We start from the raw sequence: 16,478 nt of genomic DNA, 5'->3' as shown, positions 1-16,478 counted from the left end.
GGGGGGCATCCGCATGAAGGTGCCTGGTCCTCGTCACGGAGTTCCGCCAGAGGCTGGTCATACAGGCCAAACTGCCGTCGCCTCCCGATCCATGGTCTGACCCAGACCCTCCACCGTTGACCTCTTCTCCTCCTTCTATTTTCATGGATCTGGAAAAGTGTCAATTGGAGGATGTCATGCTGATGTTGGAGAATGGCTATTTTTTCTTGGCGCAGCCTCTCAGGATCCTTCGCCTCTATCTTCTATGGTGTCTCCATCAGGAGTGATGAGGGGGTACTGACCGGGACCCAATATAGACAGAAACCCCCCCAAAACGCTGGTACTACGGTACAAATACGCTAGCTAAACGTTAGAAACACGTTTAATAAGTTATTTTGTCGTCAGCTACTACATGATACTGTATATTTCACGCTACAGTACACTACATACTATTTATAAGACACTGTACGAAACGACACCACGCACTATTTTCACATATACATATATTAATGTGCCAGTATTGTGTACTAAAGTCAAAATGGTCCCAACACTGAACACTTAGTCATGCGTCTTTATCTGCACCCTTAAGAAAAGCTTACTAAAAAATAGATCCGTCTGAGAGTATGTACGGCCCTGCTTCCTGGTCGGGTGTTCGTCACTTCCTGGTATATATGCCAGTTTGCACCTACCTGTCTCTCTACCTGCCTGTTTCACTCCCTCTCTAGGGTTAGGGGGGGGGGGGGGATTGATTGAGGAGTGTTACACTGCTGTCAACAATTTTCAGTGAGCATGGAGGATGGCGGTTGTTGTCAACTCCAGTTTGTGTGTGTGTGTGTGTGTGTGTGTGTGTGTGTGTGTGTGTGTGTGTGTGTGTGTGTGTGTGTGTGTGTGTGTCCCAATTACAACGTGTATGTTCAGCATAAATCATGTGTATGAGTGTGTGTGTGTGCGTGCGCGTTGGTGCGTGTGGGGGTATGTGTCTGTGTCTGTTTCCATTGATGCCTGGATCTATTGTATACACGATGTGTACTTATACCTCCCCACAGATGCCTGGATCTGTTGTATACACGATGTGTACTGATACCTCCCCACAGATACCTGGATCTATTGTATACACGATGTGTACTGATACCTCCCCACAGATGCCTGGATCTATTGTATACACGGTGTGTACTGATACCTTTCCAAAGATGCCTGGATCTATTGTATACACGATGTGTACTGATACCTCCCCACAGATACCTGGATCTATTGTATACATGATGTGTACTGATACCTTCCCACAGATGCCTGGATCTATTGTATACACGGTGTGTACTGATACCTTTCCAAAGATGCCTGACCTTTTGTATACATGGTGTGTACTGATACCTCCCCACAGATGCCTGGATCTATTGTATACACGGTGTGTACTGATACCTCCCCACAGATGCCTGGATCTATTGTATACACGATGTGTACTGATACCTTCCCACAGATGCCTGGATCTATTGTATACACGATGTGTACTGATACCTTTCCAAAGATGCCTGATCTATTGTATACATGGTGTGTACTGATACCTCCCCACAGATGCCTGGATCTATTGTATACACGGTGTGTACTGATACCTCCCCACAGATGCCTGGATCTATTGTATACACGATGTGTACTGATACCTCCCCACAGATGCCTGGATCTATTGTATACACGGTGTGTACTGATACCTCCCCACAGATGCCTGGATCTATTGTATACACGATGTGTACTGATACCTTTCCAAAGATGCCTGATCTATTGTATACATGGTGTGTACTGATACCTCCCCACAGATGCCTGGATCTATTGTATACACGGTGTGTACTGATACCTCCCCACAGATGCCTGGATCTATTGTATACACGATGTGTACTGATACCTCCCCACAGATGCCTGGATCTATTGTATACACGGTGTGTACTGATACCTCCCCACAGATGCCTGGATCTATTGTATACACGGTGTGTACTGATACCTTCCCACAGATGCCTGGATCTATTGTATACACGATGTGTACTGATACCTCCCCACAGATACCTGGATCCATTGTATACACGATGTGTACTTATACCTCCCCACAGATGCCTGGATCTATTGTATACACGATGTGTACTGATACCTTCCCACAGATGCCTGGATCTATTGTATACACGATGAGTACTGATACATTCCCACAGATGCCTGGATCTATTGTATACACGATGTGTACTGATACATTCCCACAGATGCCTGGATCTATTGTAATCACGATTCCACACACGATGTGTACAGCTTACTGACATATTTTCCCCCACTTACAGTCTGAATTGTCGCCATGGTCGTAGTTATTGTTCCTATACGATAATCTACAGGATTAACTCCTTCCATGTTGTGTATCATACATATCTGATATTCACTAGGGACGGAGGATCCAGTACCTTTCTAATTCACTCTGCCATGGAAGAGGTTTAAAGACCTAATATATATCTAGAATGTCACACACCCGGACGTCAACCGGGTATTGTTCAACTACATACAGGCCCTGTAGTCCAGGCCAGCGCCAGTATTAAAGATAAGATCTCGTTTATTCTATATCACTTACGGCGTTGCTGGTAGTATTCTGTAAAAGGCAGTCATCTGTACCATACTCATCTGTCGAAGTCCGTATATAAACTGGAAAGGAGAACATTCCGGTAGTATGTGTCATTGATACAATGTAGTGTGCTGAATAGTGCGGGTTCTTTTTCATTGAGTGAGCGAGCGAGTAGGGTTCAATGCCGCTCTTTGTAATATTCCAGGAAAGTCTTGCCCGGCGACATCAGTAATGGGCTTCAAGCAATATACACACATTAGGAAACGAAGTTGGGTCTTTGGTGTGACAAGCTAATGTTTTATCCTTTAGAGCAACTGCCGGGCAAAAGAAAATAAACACTTGAAAATTGGACCAAATGTTACAAACGTTATCAAAACGTTTCTTGTCTGAAACAGTCGATGACACACTGCAAACTTCAACGGAAACAACACTCCAACTTTCAAAGTATTCAAATATGGATCGGCTTTTTCTTCGCGAAATAGAAATTTGCTTATTATGGACTATAATGTCGACTGGTTTGACTTGTGTTCGGCGTTATTCTCGCTGCGCTGCGCGAAGCGACATCTATCGTCCAGTCGTCCAAAACACAACTCTGATACCCGTATCACACACAGCACCATCAAATACCCCGTAACCATTTCTTGTTTGCTTCACTTGTAGCCCACCATCAGACAGGGATATACTTTCTTTTGCCCGGAGTTTAGTTCCCTCACGGAATTAAATAAGCGCTTGATACCTGCATGATACACACGTACATCATGTCGGCTATCTAACTCGTGACGTACTTATAAACTTGGGTAGTGATAGTTCATACTCTCATCGGACACGTCTTTGCAACAACGACTCTGAGCCGTGACTTATGCTAATGGCTGTGGTTGTGCAAGTTTATATTCTCATCGTAGATGTCTTGGAAACAACGGTTGGTGACATATATAGCTGACTGGGGTTGCGTAAATTCATACTCTCATCGGAGACCTCGTTGTAACAACGGCTGGTGACGTATACAGCTCGCTAGGGTTGTGATAGTTCCGATGATACTCTCAGCGGAGACGTCTTTGCAACAACGACTCTGAGCCGTGACGTATGCTAATGGCTGGGGTTGTGTAAGGTTAAATTCTCATCGGAGACGTCTTTGTAACATCTTGTGACGTTTGCAGCTGGCTTGGGTTGTATAAGTTCGTACTGTCATCGGAGATGTCTTGGAAACAACGGTTGGTGACGTATAAAGCTGGCCGGGGTTGCGTAAGTTCAAACTCTCACCGGAGACCTCGTTGTAACAACGGCTGGTGACTATACAGCTCGCTAGGGTTGTGATCTAGTTCCGATTATACTCTCATCGGAGACGTCTTTGCAACAACGACTATGTGCCGTGACTTATGCCAACGGCTGGGGTTGTGTAAGTTCATACACTTAAAGGTCAACAATTTGATAGTCTGGGATTATAGAAATTTGTTCCCGAAATCCTGGAATAAACTAGTTTGGCCTCGGGTTTACAAAAAAGTGTGGATGTCTGGAAAGACAATATCTTACTTACTGGTGAGTGTATGACCCAAGATTTGTTTGACCCAAGAACCAACTCATCTCTTGTATATAGGTTCTGTGAATGTTTCACAATGAAATCGTCTCTAACCTGCATGACTTGGAGCTTTCCTTCAACTTCAAGTTCACACACCGAGGATATAGCTGGAATACTGTGTTCAAAGTGGCGCTAAACCAAATTCATACACTAGCAGAGACATACATTGATAGTACATTGCAATTATTAACGTTGATATTATTTAGCATTATTTTATTGTTTAACAATAAATTACTCTGCAATATATCAGCATAAATCATTATATTTATAAGGACGAAAATAGGACAATTCGGCCTACATTTATAAAATATGTAGTGTTGTGTCTGTGAACAGCTTGTCTGTTTAGCCGATGCAACACGTGTATCAAGGTTTAGCATCTCGTCCAAGATTATTGCACTTATATAGCGACGTGCATGCTCGTGTGTGTGCGTGGCTGCTTGCACTATATAGACCGGACTGATGCCGATTTATAGTGCTAGCCCAGTTTAAGATGAATACCCCAAACGGACACAGTACCGGGCTCCGAGCCAACCAGTGCTTATTTCAGCCCTTTAATGCCGAGCGCAAGACAGGGTACCAACAAATACCATCTTTAAACGTCTTTTGGTATGACGCGCCCGGGGATTGAACCCCGGACCTTCCGCTCTTCGGGCGGACGCTCTACCACTAGACCGCGGAGTCGGTCATGCTTTATCTGAGGTAATCACGTTAGATTCATATTAGACATAGACATATTAAGATAGCCTTTAGTGCTTTCAGAGATTCGTGCAACCGACCATCTACTAATCAACTCATGTCCACTTTATAATAATAATAATATAAATAATAATAATGATCAACATCAACAAACAAACAATCAACCATCTTTTCTCAGGTTTTTGGCGATTTATTATCATACTATAAGTTCAACCTACCTCTTCACAACACTTTAATTCTCCTGAGAATTGCTTCATTATCAATGTAGCGCACATAACAGTGGAGGTACGTAACACATCGAACCCGGAAGCGAAGTTCAGTCAGTCAGTCAGTCAATCTATATCGATGTCTCGGGGGGTTCTCGCAACACTGCAGGTATTAGGCTTTTAGTATCCCCGGGAGAGCATGTCTATGTTTAAGACAAAACGAATTAATATAGTAATGTTATCATTATATACCGATTTGTCATAAGTATGTGAAATACTTTCAAACATTTTAAGTTGAATTGTAATTCGTTTTAAAATTATCATGCTATGCATCCTAATTTCGTTGTGGTAACATACAAGAACACAAATTCTTGATTTTCATTTGACATGTTATGTTTGAGGTTTCAGTCAAACTATTATCAATACCGTTAGTGTCTCTGAAATTGGGATATGTTCATAACAGAGACCATGTACCGATATATCGGTATATGGTCTCTGGTTCATAAGAATTCCACGAACATGTAAAAGAAATTTCATTCCATATTATTTTTAATGGATTCCATAAAACAAATCACCAATTGAAAACAATTTATGCCTTTCCGCTGTTTTTTTCGTTGACACGCCCTCTGTTTTACCTGAGGATCAGTTATCAGTTTTCTCAAACATAAGTTGTACCCCTTTGTTATATTCGCACTGTAACTTATCCAGGCCACATTTCCCGATGTCATATTCATGCGCCATTTACGACATGTGTAGCAAAATCATGTCTCATTTACTACAATAATTGTTCGCATATGTACAAACTATATTAGTCAAATATATTGTAAACTAGAATGTAAATGGTCCTTATTAATATCATGGGATCTATTTTATATCGCGGCTTGATTTCAGGACGGCGACACGTGTCACTTCCGGTTATCAGGTACTCGTGTTGATCAGAACGCCTTCGTAACACAAATTGTAAAATTGTCAACAAGGGAAGACCGTGAACGTGGTTGCTGGAAACTGAGGTAGGTGGAAACGTTCTTTACCATCTGTCTGTGAAAGACAGCCAAATGACACAGTAAGAACCTCGTTATCAGCACGTGATGCAGCTGGGGGTTGCTCCGACACAAACGTCGTCTGCAACCGGCGTCGTGTTGACAGTTGTCAGTTGTCATGCATCTGTCAAAACCGATGAATTTTAGACATCTGTGCGGAATCTGTTGCAGTTTTTAAAGTCGAATGATGTTGTTGATTGTGATATGTACATTGAATAGGAGATTTACATGTGAGTTACTGGTTACTGGGGATAGCGATAAACTTGTGAGTGCAGGAATTGATCCAGACCTGTTCAGAGACAGACATTCAGGCCCAAGTCTGCTGCAGATGTCAGTAACAATTCCCAAAATAGAATAACAAATGTTCCAATACATAGTTATAAGTAATGTGATGGCTTGGATAAGGGGCCTTTTATTTTACTCATAACAGGACCAATGCACGTGTACTAGTCTTTAAGCTTACTGTCAACCTACTCCCCCACCCCCGTAGAATGCAGTGTTAAAATACACTGTTCCTCTGAAATTATGAAAAACAAATTGGTTCCCAATTTTTGAAGAAAATATTAATTTTGTTTTCCTTTCTCAGTTTTCCTGTGAAGTGCATTTATTTGGGAATCCTAAATCATGTAGATTAATCCCTATGAGTGTCAGTTGCGCTGTGTTTGTTCGGCTTGGGTTAGATACAAGTCATTGGTTTGAGTACAATGTAACTAAAAAAACAACTGTAGATTAAACAGGTGTCGACAAGTAACATGCACACAACCACACGTAGCCTACTGTTCAAATATGACTATCCTCATTTTTACATGAGTGTCAAATAAGGAGAAAAATATGCAATCAAATGTTATGTATTCATTAGTTTTAGATTCACACATATCATGGTTAACAACTGTAAAAAATAATTTGTACAAGAAGAAAGTGCAATCTGGGATCAACATTGATCATGTTTACATTTGACATCAAATGTTGAGCTATTTTTAACAGCAACTTACATTGGAGGTTAATGACATGACTGAAAGTTGTTCCTCACTTACATGATTAAGTACTTATCATGCAAAACAGAAAACAAATATGGATTGTATATGTCAAGAAAAACTGGGCCAATTGCAATGTGATGACTGATAAGTACGTTCAAACATATCTTTCATATTACAGTCTAAAATAACAAATATCACAATAGCTATTTTTTACCATTGAAATATAAAGACACACATTGACTGTTATCATTTATGTCACTTGCTTTTCCTTTCCTTTACATTAATACTAAGGTTGGGTTGTCAGGCTCTATGACTTGGCTAACTGGGTGTGATCATACCGTGAAGGTGTGGGACATTGATGATGCAACTGACCACTGGTTTGCTAGGCCCAGACTCACTTATTACATGGCACCATGTTAGAACTGGAATATCGCTGATTGCTGTGCTAAACAACAAGCAAATAATAAAATTGATGAGGTCCTACACATTTTTTTTTATGAAAGCATATGTTTATGTTCGATGAAAGCATATGTTTATGTTCAATGAAAGATAAGGTTGAACTGACAGTTTTTGATAAATATTACGGTAGTAAAACAAAAGTGGCAGCTGTGTTGTGTTCCCATTGTGGAATTAGACAGACAAGGCAAAATAAAATACTTTAAGCTCAGCTTTCTGTGATGTTCATGGTGTGTGACCTTGCTTTATATGTCTGTGTATATTTACTATTGTGGAATCTGCAATTCAATTTTTCAAGAATTTTCCCTTTTGCCAGTGAAACATTTTTTGTGACAAACCTTTCTTGAATCATAAAAACCCAAAGCTTAGATTCAACCTAGCCTTACAAATGAGAATTGTGTTATATCAACTCAGAGGTTTCTTCACCTATGTGAGGATAAGATGGTGCAGAATGTTTTTACCATCTCTTAACAATTTAACTTGACAGTTACATTTGAACTTATAAACTGAACTAATTTTAGAAGCCTGAATGTCCTATTGAACCAACCTACTTACAGATACGCAGTGGTACTTGAAGTGCTTAATTGTGTTACGTTCAGGTGTTTCAATGTCTGTATTAGAATCCTATGGATAAAGCATGCAGTAGACCGAAGTAGACGTGCTGTGGTGCCCTAAGGTTACCTCAGCTTGTAACATTACTGTATCAGTGTGCGTGTCATGTGGTCAGGGAAACCCAGATATCTGCACGTCAACACCTTCATTAAGAAGTTGAACAGGAATTTCCTCACTGCCTCAGATAGCAAATACTAGCATTCCTAGAACAAATATTGCTGGATGTTGATGATAGAAGGTGTATTTGTTTTAAAGCGGGCTGTTAACCCCAACCCATGTTACAGGGCTGGTCCATGTTGCTCTTCAACGTTGACACCAGTGGACACAAATCTGTAGGCGATGGGAGGGAGGGAGGGATTTTTGTCATCGGAATCTGGTTGCCACAGAGAAGATAATTTGTTGTAGCACTTATCAGTTTGTATCCGTCCTTAAAGAAATGGTAAAGGTGACATGTGGTCTACCATTCATGTATCACTGTTTGCCCACTCTTGACTCGCCCTTTGAATCAGCTCCAAATATCATCCTCTAACTGGTCCTGAGTCCAGAATGGTATTTCATCTTGTGAACATGGCATGTGTGCCCCTGCTGGGCACTTTGAAGTCAGTAGGTTTGTCTATGCCCTGTTTTGGTATTCACATCAACATACAGAATGAAACTATTCTGGAGACCAGAACATTCTCCCTACTGTTGCATACCTCCTACAGAGATCAGCATAATGCTTGCTGTATTATTCTTTGTTTAGAAATTTGCCAGTCTTAGTCATGAGAAGTAGGAAATGTTTCAATAGTGAGTCTAAATTTTATGATGCCAAGTCAAATGTGTTTTATTCAGGTTGCATGATACCTGGTGATAAGTACATGAGAAAGCATGCCTAAATGCAGCCTGCTTGATAAAAGAATAATCAGTTTGATGTGGCTTGAGCCTGAATCTTTTCGTTCTTTGTCACACCAATGGCAGAAATACTGAGGACAGAAGTAGCCATTGCTGGAAGTGATATGTGATTAAGACACAAAACATTGGATGGAGATAACTTTTAGTTAGGTAAACTTGATATACAGTAATGTATAATGTAGATCAACGTTTTCTCATATACATGTATAGTATGTTGTCATATGAGGTGGGGCAGTCAGGTAGCTAATGGTTAAAGCGTTCGCTCGTCATACCGAAGACCCGGGTTCGATTCCCGACATGGGTACAATGTCTGAAGCCCATTTTTGGTGTCCCCTTCCATGATAATGCTGGAATTGCTACAAGCAGCGTAAAACCATACTCACTCACTATCACATGAGGCTCCAAGAGGGGAAGTCACTACATTTTTCTCAGATATATAATGTATTATCATGTGAGGTACCAAATTCAATACCAAGACTGGACGACTATATTTTTCTCTGATATATAATATGCTATCACGTGAGGTACCCAGAGGGAAAGCCTACAGTGGTCCGAGATATATATATTATCAAATGAGGTACTAAGACTGGAAGATTACAGTTGTCTCAGATATAAAGTGTTAACAGCCAAGAAAACTATAGTTGTTTCAAATACATAATATGTTAACACAGATATCTGACAGATAACATGGAGTGTCAAGACAGGACGACTGTAGTAGTCTCAGATAGGAGATGTGTTATCATATAGGTGGCCAGACAGGAAGACTGCAGTCTTAGATAGGTGGGTGTGTTATCAACTTTTCATTGGACAGTGTGAAGGAGGCAGATTATTATGCCTTCATGATTGTCGAAACTAGCTACTTTCTTATGAAGATATTTACAACACAGGCAACAGGATGTTACCAACACTTTGCCATTAAAAGGAGAATATATGTGTCAAATACCTTTTACCTATTGTCAGTTGCATCAAGGATTGGTTCAGCAATTCAATCCTTTCTCATAGTGTCTAGTTTCAGGATGTGGAAAAAGAAAGTATATAATAAAACTATATTTAAATGACCTGGGATTGTGATAATTGTGATTGAGTGTTTTATGTGTCCTGTTAGGTGTTTTTATGAAATTTCATATATCATGATATAGATGATTACGCGTAAGTAACATTCTGAAACATCCGTTTTAATCAATAATATTTTTGTTAAATATTTATGGTTGATACAATTTTTAACATGATATTGTTCTACAGTTGTTAATACAGGTTTTAATATGGTCTGCCCAAACAAAATAAACTAATAAAGAAATCTTTCTTTGGCGGTGATCACTGATCAATTAACTTTAACGTTGTGGAACTCAACATGTGTCTGAAAAATCGTCTCTGAGGGCAGATAAACATGGTAAGTGTGTAGTTTGGAAAAATTATGCATGGTTTAACTTCATAGCGGTTAGTACACCCTACCACATACAACAGACTAGGGCTGGGACGAGTCCAAATTTACTACCTGGGTACACACACCCCTATTACCGGACCCTACCTTGGTACCCACTGTAGATCTCAGGAGATGTCTCAAAATGTCTGATTGGGAACATTGCTAATCCTGTTATATCTTTATTCAACAATATAAAAAATCAGAAGGAATGGGTGCATAGTAAAAAAGAAATGCAAACATTAGTGACTTTTAGTGTAACCATAGAGTTCTAGATAATTTTTGTCATTAACCTTTAGCCTGCTGAATTATTTTCACACTTCTTACCCCTGCCTGCTGGATTAATTTTAGCATAAGGCGCTCTAAAGAGGGTGGGTGATTTCAAACAGTTGGTGCGTCATTAAACAAGGGCCAATTGAAGAAATATTTTGCACATTTATTCCTGATAGAAAACTACACAATACTATATAAAAATATCCTGATGTTTTCAATCATACCAAGGTTAAGACCAAAGCGAACACAAAATTTGTAAATTTTCTTGAACTTACCTGAATTGCGTTATTGAAGGTGGTTTGCATTTCATGCTAGGAACCTTTTAATATCGTAACATTTGTGCAAATTGATTTCAATAATCATATCTCCGATATCTTAATTTTAATTGAGTAAAAATTCGGGTTTTATAATCGGCATATATCAGCGCGATGGTAAATTATGAACCATTTCAGTGAATTTATTATCTAAACGTTAAACAGAAAAATAACTTAATTTTCGAGGTCATCATGTCGGTTGCAGAAATACGAATATTCGGGTTAATCTGACGTGTCATGTTATAAAATTTGCAGGAAACAATTAATGACTTATAAATATTCACTAATCCTAATTTCAAGCGTTTTGGTTGAATATTTACGATATACAAAAATAAACAACCCATGTCATGATGCTAGCAGACGTCCTAAAATCAAACATGGCGCGCTTCGCCCGACCTCCGCATAACTTATTGCTATTTTAATATCAACAAAGTTTACATTGCCTTTATAAATATAACTTGGCGAAAGTTGACGATCTTCTGAATCGAAGAATGTTTTCTTCGTCATATTCCAATAAATATGACGAGAGAAAAATGAAAATAAAGATCGTGAATTCTGACAGCACTATTTCAGTAAGTGCAAAGGTCACCGGATGTGATGTCACAGACAGGGGTAGTCTGCTGATAAGCTTTCGAAACAAAACAATTACAGTAAATTTTGAAATAGTTCGCCTATCACATAGAGCAAAAATATAAGTCGATACACAGTATCAGTAATCACCACTAACATGAAATAAATATGTGACTTTGACGATATAATTCACGTATTAGTTAATCCGTTTGACCTTGCATGCTCCCGTGACCCGGAAACGGTAGACGATAAATCAACATGCCACATGCAAGTTTCTCGGTATCTTTTATTTGAACTTCTGTTGATATTTAAGAATCACCATTCAATGTTGTGAATATAAATGGGACATAATTCATATTTCTGCGATGTACACGCTGATAAGTTTCACTACAACAAGTGTATCCCACGTAATACGACTATGGATATCGTCGATCAGCAAGATCACCCTCAACAACAGGTGCGCGAAAATGGGCTTGACAAAACTTGTTTCAAAATAACATACCCACGTTGCTGAATATGATAGGGTATATATAAGCAATAAAATGCTACGTACATATTTTCGGTGTTAGTTCCAAAATTACATTTAGGATAGTTTTCCTTTCGGGAATACATTCTAGCATGATTCTAGAACAGTTACACGAAGGATTTCTAATTTTTTTCCAAAAATATGAAGACCACCATGATTGCGTATTGATGATAGATTTGTAATTGTTTAATTATTTACAGCTGTTTACAGGTTTTAAAATTTTAAGTTATATTTAATAGTTATTTTTCCCACAATGATGGTGTGTGGGGACAGTAAATATTAGTCTTTGCATCAGCACAGTGTAACTGATCAAACTTCAATTATTATCTTTAGTTTAAACATATTTATTCAACAATTATTATCTTGCACTCTGAAAATCAACTATGTGAATAAGTAACTCTCTGATGTCATCATTTTAATTTTAGTTTTCCATGAATAATGAATAAATCAGATCCTTAACATATACGTACTAAACTCATATGAACATTAATCTTGTGCATTATGTGGTTTGTTTCCAAATAAAACAATTCTGAAATATAATTTAATAGGAATTAATTTAATTTAATTACAGTAACAGTACTTGTAACAGTACATGACATTTTTGTTTGTTTAATCACAAGAACCATGGTGGCACATGAGCTGGTAAGTTTGCCATAGGTTTCTTAGACAATGCAATCTCAGTCTTCTGGTTGGAATGAAAAGAAACATGCCTGTGTACATGTTTACCCTTGCCAGATGTATTTTTTCCAGTCAGCCAACCCATTACTTTTGTTCACCTTATGTGGTCTTTTTCATACATAAAGGTACTGCTTCCAACCTGTTTTTTCTTTGTATGCAATCACAGTATCACCACCTTCTCAGCTGGTGTGTATAAAAATTCCCCTGTCATCATGAAAAAAGAATTATAAAGAGAAGTCATATTTTCATTCAAAAACATATCTGTCTTTCCTTGAATACTCTTTGTCTAAGTGCCAGAAATGTCAGTGTCATAAAAAAATTAAAAAAAGATTTTCATAAGGACTTTTCTTAGATAGACCTAGATCAAAGTCAAACCATGTGACTAGTTAGGTAGAATAATACTTATAAGCCCTCATTTCTGAGGTGTCCATATTTTTCACATTTTAGGACTAAACGTGATCCATGTAGATCTGCCTGTTTTGTTATGTAAAACAAATTCTTGTCTTAAAAAATGAGAAAAGGAATCATTCAGACGAAATTTTTTATCCCATTGATTCACGAAAATCAGTTGAAATGTACAGTGGTGACTTTTGTACCCAAAATTTCTAGTAATTTGTTACCCAAATGGGTATGTGATTTTGTAGATCTACCTAGAATTATTTCAATTTGGTGTCTTAAACTTATCATAATATCACTTTCCTATCAAAACAATTCATTCTAACTTAGGTTTAACCAACTTAACTGGCCTCTCCTTCAGTGACAAGACGTCAATTTTCTCTCAACACTAAACAATCAATTTCAAGGATCACAGTCATAATCATATTTGGAACTTGATGAAATATTTTATCATGTGTTCTGTTCATCTACATGAAAACATAAATATAATTATAGATCTATTGTCTTATTTTCTAAGGTACAAATTCACAAAGTATTTTGGGTACAATTTAATTTGTTTTGGGTACAAAATCACATATATAGGAGCCTAGAATCTATATATATTTACACTAGCCTACCTCGTTGTGTACCAAAATTTTATCGGTTCAGAGGACGGGAGGTTCTCAGAAAGTTTTCAACAACATCTTTAATATTTAAATTGTTCTTTTTGTAATGTTAGACCAATAACAATATTATGTTATTATTATGGCATATCAATACGTTGTATCGTTCTCCGTTGCGTTCGTTTTTAGAAAATATTTTTAAAATTAAAATCATCGAGCGTGAAATCCATTACGGTTTCGGATTTAGACTTACACATTTGATGGCGACAATCACGAAGAAATATGAAACAAATAGGAGTGAAGACTGCTCTCCAGATCAATAAATAGTAAATAGTTGACGAAAAATAGTAAATTATGTATTTTCTTTTGAATTTGAATCTATTTCGGAATTTCTTTATGATAGCTTACCAACTTTTGCATATTTTGCTTCCATGTGTCACATGCGGTACGTGCTTCCGGTTTCAGAAATGATAGCTAAAATTGCAAGTATTTTGATTATTTCTCGTAAAATGCAATATTTTGCTATTGAATGGTTTACCTAGAATGTATATCAGTTCAGATTTTGCGTATCATCCAATATTTGTCATTTTTCGCAGCGTTTGTTGACTTTGTTAAACTCAACAATTCGCGAGTTAGGCCACGCCCAAACGTATCTCTGACGTTTGTCGGCTTGTCAATGTGTCGGAAAGTTTATCAAACAAAATCATTTGCAAACTCTTTAAAAATGAAATTCTTTTTACAAAGATTTATACATACGTGTCAATAATTCTAGAAAATTAAGTTAGATGTAACAAAATGATTGTAATAGTTTAACGGGATAACTATGCATGTGGAGTTGTTTGTTTACCGCCGTTGCCATGATCGTACAAGTTCCATCCAATCGATGATGTTACGATTCAGATTGTTTTTGTTTACAATTAGTTACAGCGAAAGTTGCGAATTTTTAGAAATAAAGGAACATGAGTGTTTTCCTTTCGTCAGCAAACCAAAAATTATGATCGAATAGGAAAAATGATGAAATTATAAAGAAAATATCGGACTGCATGCCGCTCAACGTGAAGTGCCAAAAGTCAACAATGGCCGTTTCTGGTAGTTGTGTGCCGAGAAGTTTGGCCGAAACATTTTTAACTCGCGATATTTTCTTTTTGAGGTAAATAAATGACTGAACGTTTTGATATTGAGCAAGCTGAGCATTTATGCATGTCATACGTAATTTAAATGTTACGCAAAGCCTTCTTGGTAAATAGATATGGCGAGTTTTATTTTGGGGTGTTGTTATGCTATTCGCCTGTCGAATGGGTTCGACATCAGATGCACGGGGATGGACACCTCTGTCGAATGGGTTCGACGTTAGCGTGCAGAGCTTTAAACAATATATCATGTGACTAACCAGGGGTAGTCCTGTGGGTACCCGGGTCCTACTCAGTACCCACCCGACCCGGGTACCCGAGTTACCTGTCCCAGCCCTACAACAGACTGGAACACACATTGTGGGTTACATTGTATATCATACTTGTGTCTGTCTCAGGTTGGAAATAATGCTATCTGGGTTATGTGGGTTATGATACTTGTAGTTGTAACACAGCCTGCACTCACCCACAAACTGGAAGCCTGAGACCTCAACATTCTCTTATACATGAAATGAAGGGCTCAAGATAATATTTTGAGTCATTGAGTATCTATTCACAAATTATCATTCCAATTTGGCAAATGTTGGATATTTCAATTTATCTTTGGGTATTCAATAAATTTTGTCTTTTTGAACTATTTTAGAAAAATCAGTAGAATTGGGTTTTTTTGTTAAAAATACTTTAAATGTTCTGTTCATGTCTCTAATCTGTTGAATATAGTGTTCCAAGTGTTATGTGTTCCATATAACTGACTGCCTCAGCTTTAATTAACATGTTATGTAAATACATTATTGTAACCATGAGTCAATTACTAAACTTCCAAAAGACCCAAATATTGTATGTGTTTGTGCCATTTGCAGCACAGACTTTCACTGTTGTCGATTTGTGGTAGCCATTATTTTAAACATGTTCTCTTAACCAGGAAGTCATGAGATCCCGCACTTCTAGTTGACACTAGCAACACAATCATGAGTTCATGTATGTTAATTTTGCAGCAATAGAAACTAACAGTTTTAGCCCACTAGTTCTTATAATGACACACCATAAAGCAAAATCCCTGATCAGCAAGGAAATGATGGTATTCAACATGAAAATGCCATTTTGGATTATTACGCAATTAAGTATTTTTATATTCTGCTTTTTTATGTCTTTCTTGCATATTTCTACACAAGCAACTCAAAATAAATTGGATATTGGGAATTTGTTTTGCATATTTTACATAGATACGCAGCTAATCGGGAGGACTGCACAAAGCTTAAGAATGCAATCAGTTTCAAAGAAAGCAAATGGATCATCAAATACGTTTTGCAAAGAACTAAAAGTGTAATATAATGTAACTTTTTCCTGTGCAAAACATTTAATGCAACTTAGATTAATCAATTATTGACATGGTTATTAGTTTGAAATTTGTTGGGATTTCATCATCAATCTTTATGATCAGCTACATTGTATCCCAATCATGCCAATTTGGTGGATCGATGCTGACAATGTCAGTCACAGGATTATCTGTTACAGATTTGATTATTAACAGACCGCCATCATAGAG

The 16,478-nt window shown here is 37.9% G+C and overlaps 2 protein-coding genes across 4 annotated transcripts in view; one reads left to right on the top strand and one right to left on the bottom strand.

Moving 5' to 3' along the window:
• Positions 1-3,046, bottom strand: part of LOC124145805 (arylsulfatase B-like) — a 49,934-nt gene extending 46,888 nt beyond the window's left edge. The window contains exon 1 of the mRNA XM_046515731.2: positions 2,579-3,046. The gene's annotated coding sequence lies outside the window, so the exon portion shown is untranslated. The remainder of the gene's footprint in view (positions 1-2,578) is intronic.
• Positions 3,047-5,199: 2,153 nt separating this feature from the next.
• LOC124145808 (UDP-N-acetylhexosamine pyrophosphorylase-like) overlaps positions 5,200-16,478 on the top strand; it is a 46,786-nt gene continuing 35,507 nt past the window's right edge. For 2 of the 3 annotated variants that reach the window (XM_046515735.2, XM_046515734.2), the window contains exons 1-2: positions 5,200-5,216; positions 5,939-6,057. The gene's annotated coding sequence lies outside the window, so the exon portion shown is untranslated. Of the gene's footprint in view, positions 5,217-5,938; positions 6,058-16,478 lie in introns of those variants that run through there. The other variant, XM_046515733.2, reaches the window with a different exon arrangement.

The sequence above is a fragment of the Haliotis rufescens genome, unplaced genomic scaffold, assembly GCF_023055435.1.
Source record: "Haliotis rufescens isolate VD_foot unplaced genomic scaffold, xgHalRufe1.0.p SCAF_6, whole genome shotgun sequence".
Taxonomy (NCBI): domain Eukaryota; kingdom Metazoa; phylum Mollusca; class Gastropoda; order Lepetellida; family Haliotidae; genus Haliotis; species Haliotis rufescens.
Note: the sequence above shows the minus strand (reverse complement) of the source record. Positions and strands in the feature narration are given on the sequence as shown.